The sequence below is a fragment of the Grampus griseus genome (genome assembly GCF_964374135.1).
Source record: "Grampus griseus genome assembly, chromosome: 2".
In the NCBI taxonomy this organism is placed as follows: Eukaryota; Metazoa; Chordata; class Mammalia; order Artiodactyla; family Delphinidae; genus Grampus; species Grampus griseus.
In genome coordinates, this window is record NC_139018.1 from 61,992,531 (window position 1) to 62,010,358 (window position 17,828).

General features: G+C 40.5%; 1 protein-coding gene across 1 annotated transcript in view; it reads left to right on the forward strand.

The window, feature by feature from the left end:
* The window catches only part of SLC25A21 (solute carrier family 25 member 21), a 510,376-nt gene that overhangs the window by 417,209 nt on the left and 75,339 nt on the right, over positions 1 to 17,828 (forward strand). The gene's annotated exons all lie outside the window — the stretch shown is intronic.

Consider the following 17,828-nt stretch of genomic DNA (forward strand, 5'->3'; position numbering starts at 1 on the left):
TCTTGGCTCAGCTGTGCAGGAAATCCACTTTCAGCCCTGAGTCCCAGGCTCTCATTTGCTGTCCTGGTAGAGAAGCCAGGCCTCTAGATGGAATCCACTTGGTCTCCAGGGAGAGAGGGACAGCTCTGAGGCTGTTACCAGGAACATCAACTGGTAACTCTGTAGCATAGATGTGTTGCCAGCCTACGTGGGAGTGGGACACGTAGCGTTCAGTGATCATCACAACAGGGTACTGATAGAGATGGAGAGAAAAGCCCCCCACGTATGTGAGTGTGCCTGTGTGTGCACACATGTGACTCATGGTATTGTTCTATGTGCAAAATGCCCACTTTCTGAATACGGTTTTGGTTTTTCATGATGGGTGGTAACTGAATTCTTCTCAGGTATTACACTGTTGCTTCCTTCAGCGAATAGGAAACTTCCATGCCTATGGCTGGATGAAAACTGTTCAGTGTCAGATTTTCCTAAAAGGGAGTCAGATAGCAGATTTGTCCCCATTCATTATTACTTAATATAAATGGGGTATGTTTTGGAGTGTAATTTTCAAGGGTCAAGACTAAATGACATTCTCTATTTTATTTCCTTTTTTTCTCTTTATTTTAGAAATGTAGATAGGAGTTTGTATTATTTTAATTTAAAACTTTTATTTTCCTACACTGTTGTTCTGCCAGCACTTATAGTTTCCATCATAAATACCAGTTTTAAAGTTAACAGTCATGATTATTGAGTGCGTATTTTTAAATTCCATTTCCTCACCCCTTAGCTCACCTGAAAAACATATAATTATTCCTCCTTTGCCACATATTCTGCTACTGGTGATAAGAATTTTTCTGTGAAAATTCTTGAATTCTGTAGGGAGGTATACAAAGAACTAATAGATGGATTAATAATACCTTTGCTATTAAATTTAATTTTTCCTTGCATTTTTCTTGTCTTCCTTTTTCCTGTTTTGGGCACTGTCTTTCTCTCAAATTTTCATACCATCACCTTATGTTACTCTGGAAATTATTTTAAGTGCCCACAGTGTGCATGATGTATGGTGTGGGGCAGTGGACAGACCATGGGTTTCAGGATCAGAAAGCCCTGGACTTCAATCCCATCTTAATTACTTCCTAACTATGAGGATGTGGATAAGTTACTTAGGCTCTAAGAGTCTTTTTTTTCCTGCACCTGTAAATAAAGAGAAAATAAGATTATGTATGTCAAGCAACTCTTGTTAAATCTTATTTCCCTCCCCTTTGATGTACTTAGAACATATTTATCCTTACTCATCCCCCTTTCTTTCTATCGTGGCCTTAAAGAAGTGGAAGAGGGGTAAGTTTACAGCAGCAGGTTGTACATGTGTGTGTGTGTGTGTGTGTGTGTGTGTGTTACACATATACACAACAGAATGGCATGGATGAAATCAAGCTCAATTGGTCTTTGGTCGCATGAATATAACATGTAGAACAAGGAGGTAACGGTCTCGCTCTCCTATGCCCAGGTCAGCCCACATTAAATGTGGATTTTGGTCCAGGGAATCCGAGGTGGATTGATGAGAGGTCAGGGACCCTGTTATATAAAGAGCTGAAGTGTTTTACTTATGGAAGAGAGGCATCAGGATGCTCCATAACCACGTTCAAATATTCTGCAGTTTCTCAAGAGGACTGGCCTTAAACTTATTTTGTGCGGCCTAGTATGTTAGTCAGGGTTCTCCAGAAAAACAGAATCAGTAGGATGGATGGATGGATGGATAGACAGATGGATAGACAGATAGATAGTTAGATAGATTTATTATAAGGAATTGGCTCACAAGATTATAGAGGCTGGAAAGTCCAAAACTGCAGAGCTGATGTCCCACTTTGAGTCCAAAGGCTGGAACCAGGAAGCGCTGATGTCTCAGTTTAAAGGCCATCAAGCAGAAGAACTCTCTCTTACTTGGGAAGGGGTCAGCCTTTTGTTCTCTTTAGTCCTTCAACTGATTGAATGAGGCCCGCCCATATAATGGAGGGCAATCTGCTTTACTCAATCTATTCCTGGCCCAGTCAAGTTACACATAAAATTAACCATCTCACCTGCTGAGTAGAAGCAGCTGAAGGTCACCTGAAAATAGAACTGGGCCCAAAGCAGGAGGGTCTCTCTTTCCAACTACAAAATCATCCCAGGATCAGATGGACACTCTGAAAGGATATAGGATCCTGGCATCTAGAGGTGCCTAATCAGAAGCTGGGTGATAACTTGGCAGGGACATTGTAGAGAGAACTCAAACTTCAGAAGAGAGGACTAATGAGTTAAGTTCCCTATAGGGATAAGACTGAATCTAAAGCGCAGGAACTATTTTTAAAATTAGTTTTTAGAACATCCCAAGAGACTACCTTGGAAATCATGGTTTCTTCCATGATTACATGAAGAGTAAAGCAAAAGCTTATAAACTGCCGCCTTAGATTCTCCCAGGATATAGTGATTTTTTTCCCCAAAGCTCTCCATTTCTAAACATTTCTCTCCCCTTCCAGTAGATTGTACCTCTGCTAAATAGAAACCCTCTTAGCTCAGCAGGTGTCTTCTCAATGAGGCCTTCCCTGGAGAACCGATCAGAATCTGTAGCCTCCTTCCTTTCCATGTAGCAACCAGGTATCCTCCTGTTTTATTTTTTTTATTGTGGTAAAATACCCACAATATAAAGTTTACCATTTTAACCATATTTAAGTGTACAGTTCAGTGACATTAAGTACATTCACATTGTTGGGCAACCATCACCACCGTCCATCTCCAGAACTCTTTTTATCTTGCAAAACTAAAACTCTGTGCCCATTAAATACTAACTCTCCATTCCCCCCTTCCCCCAACCCCTCTACTTTCTGTCTCTGTGAATTTGTCTTTCTGTCTTTATGAATTTTTCTATTCTACGTACTTCATTTAAGTGGAATCATAGCAATACTTGTCCTTTTGTGTCTGGCTTACTTCGCTTAGCATAATAATGTCTTCAAGATTCATCCATGTTGTCTCATGTATCAGAATTTCCTTCCTTTATAAGGTTGAATTGTATTCCATTGTGTGTATATACTACATTTCGTTTATCCATTCATTTGCTGATGGATATTTGGGCCATTGTAAATAACGCCGCTGTGAACATTGGTATACAGATAGCTGCGCCTCTGCTTGCAGTTCAAGTGGAATTGCTGGCTCATAAGACAAATCTATGGTTAGCTTTTATGAAGAACCACCATACCATTTTCTGCAGCTTCACCGTTTTACATTCCCATCAGCAATGCACAAAAGTTCCAGTTACTACGCATCCTCCCTAACACTTGTTATTTTCCGGCCTTTTTCATAATAGCCATCCTAATGGGTGTGAAGTGGTATCTCACTGTGGTTTTGATTTGCATTTCTCTAATGATTAGTGGTGTTGATCGGACATCATTTTATTCATCTGTTTTTTGCCTGTTCATTGTCTGGCTCCCTCAACAGGACACAGGCTCTGTGAGTCTGAGAATTGTGCCTGACCTGTTCACTGCCTTATCTCTAACCCAGAGAGCCGTGACTGGAATGTAACAGACACTCAGTTATTTGTTGAATGAATGAAGAGATAGATTTACTAGAGAGAAATATTCAAACTCCATATATGGAATCCAGATTAATCTTCAAGCATTCAACTTTTTGCCCGAGATGATAAGTAAATATAACCTTTCCATGACTCAGTGTTCCTTGAAAAATGGGAGAAAAATATACTTGTGCCTTTCCTGCCTCATGGACAAACTACACAGGTTAATAGAATACTGTGGCTGGATCTCTCTAGCTCATGGACTTGATACTTGACAAAATTATAGCATGTTTGCTATTTCAATGACCAAATTAAATGTACTGTTGATAATTAGTACTAGGTATATAGTAGGTGCTCAAGAAATACTTGCTGATAAGTAAATGTTCTTGAAAACGGTAACCAAATGGTAACTAAAAATACAGACTGTATGTAAGAAATGTGGAACTCCTTGGAACAAAAGAGCCCCAGACACTTAGTGGCTTTGGTGGGAAGTCTAAGCATCAAGATTAGTGGGTAATTCAGAGGTCATTTTTCTTCAAATAAGTAATTATCTTAGAAGCTAAATCTGTAGCCACACTCCCCATTCAAGACCGCCTCTCTAAAAATCGTTCCCCTGCAGAACCCTAGAGAAGCCTGACTTCTTTGTTGGTTCACTCCCTAAAGCATAAGGAAAGCATTTTCCTATTCTTCAGCTCAGACAGCCATAGGTGTGGTCCTGCTTGCTTTACACCAGGGGCTACTTCCTGTTGTACCTGTTCTGCAAAATGCACGACTATTTAGGAATGAAAGAAAAGTACCCTCATTTGAATTTTGTTCTCATATTCAAACAGTGAAAATGTGCTTCATGCCAACCAGGATTTCTGCTACTCTTGTGGGAGGTGGAATGAAATATTAACCTCTTCTGAAAAGATGTGGGTAAGATAATAATCTGTTTTTTGCATGTCTCAGTGTTGTTCCTAAATAAACCAAAGAGGAAACCAAGAGGTAGGAACAAAGTACCTCTACCCAGCATGTCTTGGGGGCATGCAATCTGGTCCCCTATTTAGCAGTGACTGATGGTAAGAATACCTGTACCTTCCTGGTCTTGGAGGCCAGGATGGAGCACACCTTCAATTAGCAGTCTTTGGCTCAAAGGGTGAGTACATTCTAGACTAGAAAGTGGAGGAAAGTGAGAATAATTTCATGACCTTCCTGGAGGAATTACCTGATAATGGCACTGAGTATTTGGCCTGCTTCCTAACAGATAGACATCTGGGTAAGAGCAGCCCCAGGTCACTAACCTTATAGGGAAGTTGTTTTTTTTTTTTTTCTTTCTATTTTTCGATATGCAGTTCCTGGACTTTCCGCATCAGAATTGGGGGTGGTATTAAAAATGCAAATTCCTGAACCTCCACTCAGACCTACCAAATCCAAATTTCTAGAGGTGAGGCACAAGAATCCTATTTTTTTAGGAGGAGGAAAAGTCCTCTCTCAAAAGCCCCCTCAAGTTTTATTGGCTAGAATTAAGTTGCATGCTCATGTCTCATTCTATTACGAGCCAGAAGAATAAGACCAGATGATTTACTCCATCACGCCAGGGCTGGAGAGAGTTCCCTTTCCAGAGCACATGGCGTCAAAGGTGTGAACACTATTAGAATTAGGTTCTGCCAGCAGGGAGAAGGGATGAGTGGGTTTGGTGGGTAAAAATGCCGTTTGCTATCGTGGCTTGCCAGCTGATGGGGGATAATAACTCACACAAAGTCGAGGCTTCCTCAGTTGCTATTTCTTGAATTCCACTCCTGTGCACTAGATCAAATGCCCAAAACTTTCCTCTTTGATAGCCATTTTGGTGACGTCTAGGTGATTCCAAAGAAACCAGGAAGAATTGACATTTGGTAGGAAAGTGTAAGAGATTGATCTTGGAATAGTTCAAAATGCTAGGTACAACTTTCTATTCACAACACCATCACACTGGATCAGTGGGAATATAATGCATCTATTCTTTCATTCAACAAAAATTTAGCAAACACCTATTATATGTCAGTTCCCATATTTAGCCAGGGGAATACATCAGTAAATAAAATGGACAAGAACTCCTACCCTGTCCTCATGGATCTGGCAACAGGCAATAGAAAGCAAGCAGGTAAACTACAAACATGTTTGAAGGGGATAAGTTCTATAAAGAAAAATGAAACAGGCAGAAAGGATAGGTAGTACTCAGGTGAGGATGTTGCAATTTTAAGTAGAAGAGAGGTGAGGTCAGGCCTCACTGAGAAGGTAACGTTTGTGCAGTTTAAGGAGGTGAGGAGTGAGACAATGGGGACAAGTGGCAGAGAGGATCCCAGGCAAGATGCCTTAAGTGTCAAGGCCCTGGGGTGGGAGCGTCCCTGCTCCAAAGAACGAGAACAAGGTCAGTGGACGGGAGGGCTGTGAACCAAGGAAGGCATCATAGGAGATGAGGGGGAAGGTATGATGCAGTGTGTGGAAGCAGATTGCCTGGGGCTTTTGAAGGGGTTTTGGTTTTGTTCTGAGGGAGATGGGAGGACGATGGCAGGTTGGGAGCAAAGGAGCGATATGATCTGCCTTTCATCTTAACGGGAGTATTCTGTCACTGCTTTGGGAATAGAGCATAGAGAAACTAGTTAGGAGACTAGCACAAAGGTTCAAGTGCAATACGATTAGGGCTTGGGCCAGGGTAATAGAGATGAATACAAGAAAGACAAAACTCAAGTATGCTTTCAAAGTTTCTGGCCTGCGTGCCTGGAAAGATGGACTTACCGTTAAGAGGTTTGGAGAATATTGTGGGTGGAGCAAGTTTGTGGTGGAAGAATCAGGAGTTTCTTTTGAACATGCTAATTATGAGATGCCTCCTAAATATGCAAGTGGAGGTGTTGAGTAGATGACTGGGTGAACTGGAGATGGATGACAGTTAACAGCGTAAGGATGATAATTAAAGTCATATGACTGGATGAAATCACCAGGGAGAGATAGATGAGGTCCAGAAACTGAGCCCTAGGGTTGGCTTCTGCATTGTTTTTCAGATGTCTTGAATTCTATGTAGTTTATCCAACTTGTAGTTTTCTAGAACACTGACTGAAAGAGTTCGTTAGGAAAACAGTTAACCCTTAATTATTCATTGATAATAATGTGGTGTGAAGGAAACAATTTTTCAGAGTGATCTGGAAGACTGTACGCATCCAGAAATCCATAAAGTACAGATAGACTTTGATTTATTAAATCCAGAAAGCTCGGTGACTACCCGTTTATCTTGTGTTTAAATCAATTAACTAAGAACTCAGGTGCTTAAAAAACTGGTGCAGAGGACTTGGATGACAAGAGGGGCTACAAACCCTGGCTCAGCTGTTCTTCCGTTCAAAACCCAGCATTTTAGCCCCTCCCAGAAACCAGGCAGAACCTGGGCCCCAAGCACTGGAGACACAGGCACAGAAGGAGCACTAGAGCCAGGAGGTGGAATGACATTTCTCAGTGACCTGATTCTCTCTCCCTGAGGACACAGGAGTCAAGCACAGCGTTCAAGGGTAGAAGTTTTAGAGTCATGTAGACTTTCGTTCTTATCACAACTACACCACTTACAAGCTGTTTGACCAGTAGGAAAGTTGCTTAACTTCATGGAGTCTCTTGTCCTTGTCTATGAAATGGAAAGAGTACACTCTATTTCATGTAAAAGTTGAATGAGATAATAGTTGTAAAGCATTAAGCACAATGATTGATGGTTTTCTTTCTAAACTTTCTCTCAGTAATCTCAATTCCAGTAGAAGTCCAAGCTGTTATAATACTGTTCCTTTGGAGCCTAATTTAGTGAATTGAAAGTCTGCTAAATCAGACTGTAATCTGTAACCTACAAAATGCCCTGGTCCAAAGCTTTGTTCTTTGGCAGGGTTGCGACAGTTGTTGAGTTGCATTTAACTCTGGTACCACTAGGGGGCACTTCAAGAAATTAATTTGGAGCCTACTGTAACAACTGGTGGTCATAAAAAGTTAATACATTTCCAAATGTGACTTATACTTTGGGAGTAGCCTACTTAGTGCACAGCATCTTTGGTCTCAAACATGTATGACTTGGTTGTGGCAGAATTCCACAACGGGGTGTGAATTCCTAAGGCACTGGGTCACACACTTAGGTAAGGTTCCATTTGTAAAGGACATCTCTGAATACTGAGGCTTTCTGCGCCAGCTGTGGTCACATACAGCCCTGCAGCTAGGTCAAGCTATAAAATCAGGCAACTTACAGCAATGTACTAACTCATTTCCATAAGCACTTGTAGAGAGGGCTGGCATAAAAAACATCTCTATTCTGGCAGTAATCTTTTGGAATTAATTTGCTCACCTTTTGTGCCAACAGTTTTTCATGCTAGGTAAACAGCTAACACACGATTGAGCTAGAATTCCAACCCAAGGAGGGTTGCTCCAGAGCACACATTCCACTACATCATATTGCCTTTACTGACAGGTAGAATCAAATGAATATTAAATGCTAGAGGGTGGTGATAAAGAACAGGAGTGGCCATTGTCAAGCAATTTATAGGGACTTCCCTGGTGGTCCAGTGGTTAAGACTCCAATGGTTAAGACTCCATGCTCCCAATACAGGGGGCCCGGGTTCAATCCCTGGTCAGGGAACTAGATCCCGCATCCCGCATGCTGCAACTAAGACCCAGCGCAGCCAAATAAATACATATTTTAAAAAAAAGCAATTTATAATCTGGATTAAATATGGTAATCACGTGAATAATACATACTCTACTCAGTTAAAAATATACAAGTCATTCAGACTGTTAATATGGATACCAAGTCATATCTATGTATATGGACTATATACATACGTATGCATATGTATAGACATATATGCATAAGTATATACATTTCTTATTTGAATATCAGTGTATTCAATATAATATCTGAGTGTTACCAAGTGCCAAGCACATAGTGTAACATGAAAGGCAACATCTTGGTCAAATATTGCAAGCAGGAGCAATATCAAGATATTTGTCTACATCCCAGAGAAAGCTTCCTGGAGAAAATTAAGGTCTTAGTTGATTTGGGGGACAACAGAACTACTCTATCAACATTTGACCCTAGAAAAAGGTGTTTAGCTTAGTGCTTGGAACAAAATATACTGAAAGAATAAGTGAGTGAATAAATGAATGATGACTTCACAAATGGGGAGGACAGAAATTGGAAACAGAGGAAATACAAAAAAGGGGATTGGTGAGAGGATGGGGGTGACTAGAATGGAGCAAGGAATTTCTTCAGCAGGACTTATTTAGCAGAGAGCTGGGAGCTGGCTGGCAAAGGACCTTCTGACTCCACAGTCAGGTCCTTTTTTCCTGGTTTTCGGTCCCAGTCCAAGAAATAGAGTTGTTTTGGTTGCTTTTTTTTTTTTTTTTTTGCGTCTTTTTCCTCAGAGTTACCATCCACATGAGTGAAAGACTTCCCTTACATGATTCTTATTCCCTAATGGAAACATGTTCATCTTTATAAGCAAGGTAATCTGCTGTAACTGAAAATTACTACACTTTTTGCATGGTCAGTTCTAAATGTGTCTCTTCACTTATAGATTCATGGAGCAATTAACACCACATTCTACCCATATTATTTACCATGTGAGTTGCTTCTCAAATATCCCTTTTGCTTTTTCTTTCCTTAGCGTTTTCCGTCAGGGTTCTGGTTCTTATATCATGCTAATGCCTTCTTTGGGCTGAGCTGTGCAACATCTTTGGTGCGTTGAGCATCCTGCCAACTTTCCAGGGAATGGAGCCATGGACCTACCTCCTAAATGATACTGACAGCTAAACTAATTTTTTGTATCTTAGAAAATCAAAGTTGTATTTTATTTTAGACACATCAACAAAGTTTAATTGTGGTGGTAAAAGCATACTGAAAGTTCAGTTAAAAAGTATGTTGAGGAAAACTTTAAAGAATTCCTCCGTACAGCATGTAATGAAAGTGGTAGGGTTTGGAGTAACAAATATATCCAAGGTCCATATGCAGAAACTCAATTCAATTAATTCTCTGTAATGAAAAGTAATAACTGTATTGTTTGTTCCTGGAGACCTGATATGAGTTGAAGCAGGGAGAACTTTTGTTAGTTTTATGTTAGAATCTTAGCTGAAATTTTCTTTATGTTGCCCTTTCTTGAAGTTCAGTCGCTGCTTTTAAAAGAAGAACCTGTGTCACTTACTCTCCGTAAGCTGTTTTTCCTCTCCTTTGAAGGATATCTAGTTTTCCCTCTCTCCTTTGCCTGAATGAAAATGGCCCCAAGATGTGTGCAATTTTGAGAACTTCAGATTGCAGATTCTACATAATTCAAATAATAGAACCATGGAACTGCACTCTTTCATTTGGATTCTGTGAGCCGCTAAGACTTGTGGAGTGTAAATGATGTCAGAATTATGCCCTAAAGTTGTAGTGTCAAGGCCAGAATTCTGCCCTGGGATACAGGACCCATCGAGCAACGGGAGCCATACACTCATAACCCAGGGCTGAGTGCCACCCTCATTGTTTTAATTACAGAGCTACAGCATGTGGGTAAGAAACTTGGATTTGACAACGGCAGAAGAAAGAGGATATTGTATGCCTTCAATCAGCTTTGTATTAGGAGATCCTTAAAGGGAAAATTATGTGAAAGAAAGAAGGAGGAAGAAAACAAACTAGCAAGATCCCTATTTCAATATAATTTGGAGAAAATGACTGATTTGGGTTGGTCATGTTGCCAGAACAGATGACTCAAGGCTTCCAAACAAGAAATGGAAATCAGGAGGATGCCTGAAGCCTGAAAGAAGAACAAATTGTGAAGATATGATTGACTATAAGGATTCAAAATCAACTGTACCAAAGATGAGCTTGGATCATTGCCCAGAACAGAACTGAATGGTGATGTTCATTTAGGTCCTGACTGTTGAAACAAAATAAAATGTAGTAATTGTGCTCTGTTAGGTACACAGACATGTTAATGTTTTCCAATTTCCCCAACTGGGGATCTGGTGTCACTTTCCCTGTTGCTCCTATTTCATGCTTCAGTGATGAGAGTTATTGCTGCTCTGGACTTTTACTGAATGCCAGGTTTTTGGCAAAGAAGTGGGATCCAGGTGAAAACATCCATCTCATGTGAGTGTGCTGCAGGTGGCTTTGAAAATGGCTTTTCAACTTGGAAATCATTTCTTTAATTGGCCTTTTTATGCTTGGATGATGTGCACCTCCATCCTGGTGTGTGATGGTTGCTGGACCCAGGTTATGAATCTCAGCAGTTTGGGCCCCAGAACCCTTCATCTCCAGCAACCAGGGAAAACCTGGGTTTCCACAGGTAGCAGATGTGTACATTGATCTTTTCCTCCCTTAAGAGGGAAATAATTTATTCACAGTTTCCTCACACTCATTTCTCAGGAATCTATCAGTTGAGTTTTATGATAACCTTTCTGATGGACAACAGGTATGACTCCCCCTAAAGGTCACGTGTGAAGCAGCTGCAGTTTCCCTTTCTCCTTGGGAGCTGTAAAGAAGAATAGATTCCATGTTGTGGCTCCTAAGGCCAAAACCTTGCTTACCAGCCTAGCAACTTCAGAAATTTCCCGGCCCACCTGTAGGAGCAGTCCAACGCTACAGTACAAATGACTTCCAAACAAACATTTTCTACATACTAAATTAGAAAAATAACAGCAAAACCAACAAGGAGGTGACTCACAGGGAAAAAAGAGGGGCAGATGGGATTTATCTACTCCTTTTTGGTTTCTTTACCTGAGTCCAATTTTGAGAATGTTAAGCCCTCTCCTTTCTACCCACTGTTTACCACAGAGTCTTCAGATTTCAGTAGCTGACTTAAAGCAGGTAACTTTTTTTCAGCCTTCCAAATGGACTAAAGATGTTGTCAGGTACAAGATATTTCATTAAGGATCTGTCTGGTTTCTTGAGGGGGTCTAAAGTTTGGACCTTAGACAAGGTAACCTACAATTGGTCCCTACTAATGAGAGACAACAGGAAGCCTTCTTCCAGGGTTTGTAAATGAACCACCAACTGGAACGCAAAGAAAATTCCACATCTCCTTGCTTTGTACAATCAACATTTTTCTACTAGTTGGTGTATGACCTTGGAGCCACCCAACACGTTAAATAGCTTCACACTTTAAAAAGGGGGGTGGGGGGAAATGAGGGGTAAAATTATTTTGCGGGGTTTGGCATAAATCTGTATTTCAAATAAGCTATGTGTGAGCTGCGTCTTTGAGAAGAACACGTGCAATGCAGTTTTGATCTTCATTTTATAGATGTACATAAGTAATACAAGGCCTGTTTTGATCATACAATTAAAAACAAATGTGATCCAGTATTGTAATACTCTTTGTCACCAATATTCCTGAATAACAACTCTCAATCAGTATGGGAACCATCGTGATCGAATGGCTTTGGAGACCTGGAGCTCCGTCCTCATTTTTGCCTGTGAACTTCTCCACATTCCATCTGCAGGGTGGGGGCTCTTTCACAAGTAATCATCCTAATGGGATAGCGTTTTAATGCGTGATAGGCTCCTGAAAGAAATAATCTAAAAACATTTTCAAAATGGTTTTCACAGTCTCCTTCTAAGTGCTTTGCTTAACATTTAACAACTATCTGCACTATGATTATGATTTAAGAATTACAATTTAAGACTTTTTCAGAAATGGTGGTGTTAAAGCTGTTTGTATCAGAATGCTTTTAGCTGTAGGTTAGCAGAAGATCTAACTGGAAGCAGCTCAAATAGTAAAGGTTTATTTTTAATTTCACATAACCAGCAATCTGGAGGTAGGATGCCAAGATTGGTTCATTGAGCAGCCCAGGTCATCAAGGTCCAGGTCCTATTTGCCTTTGATGGCCATGCTCAACTTGTGGGCAATGATATCTCACTTGGCCATGGTACACAGGGATCTCATGCAGTGAGGACAACATCTAGTGGAAAAGAGGGGCTTTTCTTCCTATGTGCTCTTTTCCTTAGGCTAGAAATCCAAGACTTGCAGCATGCATCCCTCCCTCTTTGCTGGTACAATGGGCTAGGCTTGGGTCGTATGTCCATGCTCAACCCACTCAAGGGGTTGGGACCACCATGATAGGTTTGAAGAACTCTGCTTCACCCCCTGGACTGGAGAAGGGGACAGTGAATACCTGCACCTCAAGGAACAAGGAGGGGTGAGGAGGGTATCTGTTAAGTCAACAGCCAAAGGTGCTCCCCGCTGACTTTTTGGATAACAACAGTTTTTATTTTATTAATATTTCTGTGTTTTATTATATTACTGAACTATGCATTGACTTTTCCCCACACTGACAGAATTATCCTGGTGTCTCTCTTAAGGGAAAAACTTTATCCTGTGGGGAAAAAAAGTTGATCCTAGGGCCTACTTTTTTTTTCTCATCTGATCCACCTAGAAAATATTTAATAAACAACCCAAAAGTTTTCCCAGGAAATGATCCTGTTCATCTCAGCCCAGATCTATCAGTTGTGCAGGTAGTGTGGTATATTACTTTAAAAGAGAATTGAATGGAAATGGACTAGAAACCTGAGTTTTAATTGCTGCTGCTTCTTCCTCTTAAAATAAGAAATGACAAAATATTTTTGCAACAGAAATAACTTGACTTTTCAAAGGTGTTTGTAAAAATGATTTTATTTTAAGAAAAACTACAATACCTTTACAGCTCAGTGGTCAAGGAAAGAGACTGTGAGGACAGTGGAACTTGATTTGAGTCGCCTGTTCGGTAGTGATAGGCTCACAGGCTTCACCTGCAAAATGAAGAAAATAATTATTGCAACTTCAAAGGATTGTTGTGAGAGTTGGATGAGATTAAATATGTCCATATGCCTTCATATATTTATTCTTAACAGAGTGGCTAGTCCATATTAAGCATTCAACAAATTTGACTATTTTTACTTATAACAATGTCAACAAAAGTCTATACACATCCAAGTTAACATTTTCCTACACAGGATAGTTAAAATCGAACTCACAACTTTTAGAAGAAACAACTCTGAGAAACGATATATGAGGGCTTCCATACAGTTATACAACAGTTTTATGGGAGGTCTTGCGGTTGGTTCTTGTGTCTCTTCCAAAGAGTTCGCCAGTTGGCTTGATGTGGATCAAAACTTAAAACCACTGTGGTGGGGCTTCCCTGGTGGCGCAGTGGTTGGGAGTCCGCCTGCCGATGCAGGGGACACGGGTTCGTGCCCTGGTCCAGGAAGATCCCACATGCCGCGGAGCGGCAGGGCGCGTGAGCCATGGCCACTGAGCCTGCGCGTCCGGAGCCTGTGCTCCGCAACAAGAGAGGCCACAGCAGTGAGAGGCCCGTGTACTGCAAAAAAAAAAACCCCAAAAAACAAGAAAAAACAAACCACTGTGGTGGTTTTACTGTCTTTCCAGTAGACATTAGAATCTCACTTTCCATTCATTCAGGGAGTCGACTGAATGTCCTGGGAAGTAAGCGGGATAAAGCATGTTGATATGGGTGTCACAAATCTCTTAACTTCCCTGCTTATTGTCCTGGTAAGCTATATGCTCTGTATTTCAAGCCAAAATTACATGAACACAGAAAAAATTGGCAGAATGAACAGTGCATGTGAGTACAAACATCAGTTCTTTAGCCAAAAAGAAAGGATCTTCTTCATAAAACATTACAAGTCCTTTTGGTTTTTTAGAATCTGTATATCATACTTTACATTAGGAAAGCTTCCAGTAATTATCTAATCAAGTCAGAAAAATATGTCATCAGCTTGAGGCCTTACCCACGTTCTCTTGCTCACATTTTTAAAAAAATTTTGTTGAAGTATAGTTGATTTACATTTACAATGTTGTATTAATTTCTGCCGTACAGCATAGCGATTCAGTTATGCATATATCAATATATATTTGTTTTCATATTCTTTTCCTTTCTGGTTTATCACAGGATATTGAATATAGTTCCCTTTGCTATACAGTAGCCCCTTGTTGTTTATCCGTCCTATAAATAGTAGTTTGCTAATCGCAAGCTCCCAGTTCTTCTCTCCCTCACCCCCTCTCCCCCTTGGCAACCACAAGTCCATTCTCTGCCTATGAGTCTGTTTCTGTTTCATAGATATGTTCATGTCATATTTTAGATTCCACATATGAGTGATATATGGTATTTGTCTTTCTCCTTCTGACTTACTTCGCTTAGTATGATAATCTCTAGGTCCATACATGTAGCTGCAAACAGCATTATTTCATTCTTTTTTATAGCTGAGTAGTACTCCATTGTACATATGTACCACATCTTCTTTATCCATTCATCTGTCGATGGACATTTAGGTTATTTCCATGCCTTGGCTATTATAAATAGTGCTTCTACGAACATAGGGGTGCATGTATCTTTTCGAATTATAGCTTTGTCTGGGCATATGCCCAGGAGTGGGATTGCTGGATCATACGGCAACTCTATTTTTAGTTGTTTGAGGAACCTCCATACTGTTTTCCATAATAACTCCACCAATTTACATTCCCACCAACAGTGTAAGAGGGTTCCCTTTTCTTCACACCCTCTCTAACACTTATTATTTGTAGACTTCTTAATTATGTCCATTCTGACTGGTGTGAGGTGGTACCTCATTGTAGTTTAGATTTGCATTCTTGATCACATTTTGGGTGTGACTCTTTGGATTGGCCCAAGTGCTACTCTTACCTGACCGAACGCTTTTCATGGGAGAGGGCGTGGTACGGAGGTACAGCAGCAGCCACTTTGGCTGTAGGGACCAATTTCCTGATCCGGGACTTTGGGTTGTAAGTACATAAAGGAATTTATTATAAATGTTACTGGGTATCTCAAAGGATCAAAAGCAAAGGGAAATGTCAGTATTTAAGAAGGGTCACGGTGTAACTAGGCTTAAAGAAATCCTGTCAGCGGGATCACACTCACAGTACCAGAACTTCTCTATCTTTCTTCTTTGTTTCCCTGAACGATGGCTTCCTTCTTTCTTATCACTGCAGATTGACAGAAAACATGACTGCTGTTGATATTCTAGCTTTATATCTTAGAGCTTCAGCCACACAGAGTGAGGCTGACCTTTTCAATTCCAATTCCAAAATCCTGGAGAAAAGCACTGCTTGGGTCAGATTAGCTGGGGCACAGAGGCAGAAAACCACTTGGATCCATGTAGCGAGATGCCCAGTCAACCACTGCCTACAAGCAGTATCATATTGTACTAATACGTTGGTTCCAGTGGTTTAAAAAAAATTGGGTGGGGCAATTCTCAGCAGAAGACGTGCCAGCCTGGCTATTCCATAGTTGCCCGATATTGCATGGATATACTGTAAAAATAATGCAAGGAAGTACATAGTTCTAGCTTCCCATTTGCCAGCAAATGCTGCCCATGGTCCTTGAGAATCTCCCTTTAAAGCTCTTCATTCCTCATTAGAGAGTTCAGGTTGGTGGGATGGCTGGAGCTGGTGGGGGAGGGGAAGATGATTGCACATGAAAGGAGCAGAGCAGAGAGTGGAGAAAGAGGACGTATCAAGGAAGCATCGCCAACATGAAGCAGAGGGCTCTGGACCTCCCAGCTCTTTTCAGATTAAATCCTTATGGCTCTCCCAGCTGCCTTTCTTCCCTCCTGCCTTACACCTCTTTTTAATATTTTCTCTCATCATTTTTAAAATGAAGACCTTCTGTGTTGCTTATAAGACTTCTTGTCCTCCTCCAGAGAAGCAGTGCTCCACGTTAGGCAAAAGTTCAAAGTAATGCAGAGTTTGTCTCTTCAGAAAAGTGCTTTCCCATGTCTTCTTGTTCTTTTTCTTAGAATAACAAAATCTGAGGATTGGAGTAAACCAAGCTTGAGGTCCCTCAAATCCTTCCATTGCCGTGTACGTCCATTTCTGGCATCCATGATGAGTGGCCATCCAGACCGCTTGACCACATACCAAAAGGAACTCACACTCTTCAAGAGAGTCCATTCTATCTTCAGATAGTTCAGATTATTAGAAGTACTTCCTCGTATTAAGCTCCCACTGAGCCAAAAATGTGTCTTTCCTTGTTGCTTGAACCTGTTGGTCCTAGTTCTACCACCTGGAAACAAACAGAAAAGTCTAATCTCTTTCCTACATGCTCATTTTTCAAAAGATCCATCATGTTCCTCATGTTTGTCCCTAAGCTCTTTCTTCTCCAGGCTGAGCAACTGTTCGTCCTATATCTGTTCTCCGTTGTATGGGATTTCAAGTACCTCTATTAATCAGGACACTCTGTCCTAAAAGCTTTACTTACTTAAATGTTCTTCTTTGTTTCCCCCCTATACCCAGACATACTCTTCCAGATGTGAAAAAATCAGCCCAAGAAAAACAGAACTAATAATGTCTTTTATTATAAATATAGAACTTCTATTCAGGAAAATCACATTTATCTTTTAGGAAGACCAAACCTATGCTTAGTCACTCTCATGCTGAAAATTATATAATAATTAATTTATAATGAAATTTAAATGACAAAGAGTATTTAAGTTTTACAAGTGAATTTCAGGCATCAGTAGTTGGAATGGAAAGGAGGTGGGGGGGGAATTCATGAATTCCCATAGTTCTTCAAAGCAGATTCTGCTTTACTTCCTATATACAAATGCTAGTACTATTCATTAGGTCGAAAATAGTGGGCAAAATAAGACCACATCAGGGGATCATTTAATTCCTTTCTTCCTCTTCATAAAATCCATAATCTTAACAAATATTTGTGTCCTGGTTACATACACATGTGTGCACACCCACATGCTGCGGAGCGGCTGGGCCCTTGAGCCATGGCCGCTGAGCCTGCGCGTCCGGAGCCTGTGCTCCGCAACGGGAGAGGCCACAGCTGTGGGAGGCCCGCGTGCTGCAAAAAAAAAAAAAAAAAAAAAGAGGTCACCATGTTGGATTGGGTGGCACAGTGGGTTAATCTGAATAAATTCTTAACGTTATTGTTCCAGAAGCTCAGCTAGAAGCAGAACCCAAATAAGGGAGATGGAGTGAAGTTTGATGGGTCAATCAGAGAAGCTCCAGCTTTCTCTAGGATATTAAATGTATATCCTAAAATAGGAACACATTGAGTCCTGCCTTTATCTGTAGCCACTTATGGGTTCACCAGGGAAACTGATTATCTCAGAAAATGATGCAGAATATTCTCTTCTGTTGAAATATTTTCAGGTTTAAATGAGGGTATAGCATATATATATGTAAAGATTCCAGGACAGACAAATATAAAATTTTGAATCTTAAATTTTAATGAGAAGTAAGTGGTGACTTTTTATAAAACTTATCATAAGCATATGGCACTCATTCCTTTTTTTCCTAAAAGTGTCTGAATATGTAACCATGAGTCCCTCAAT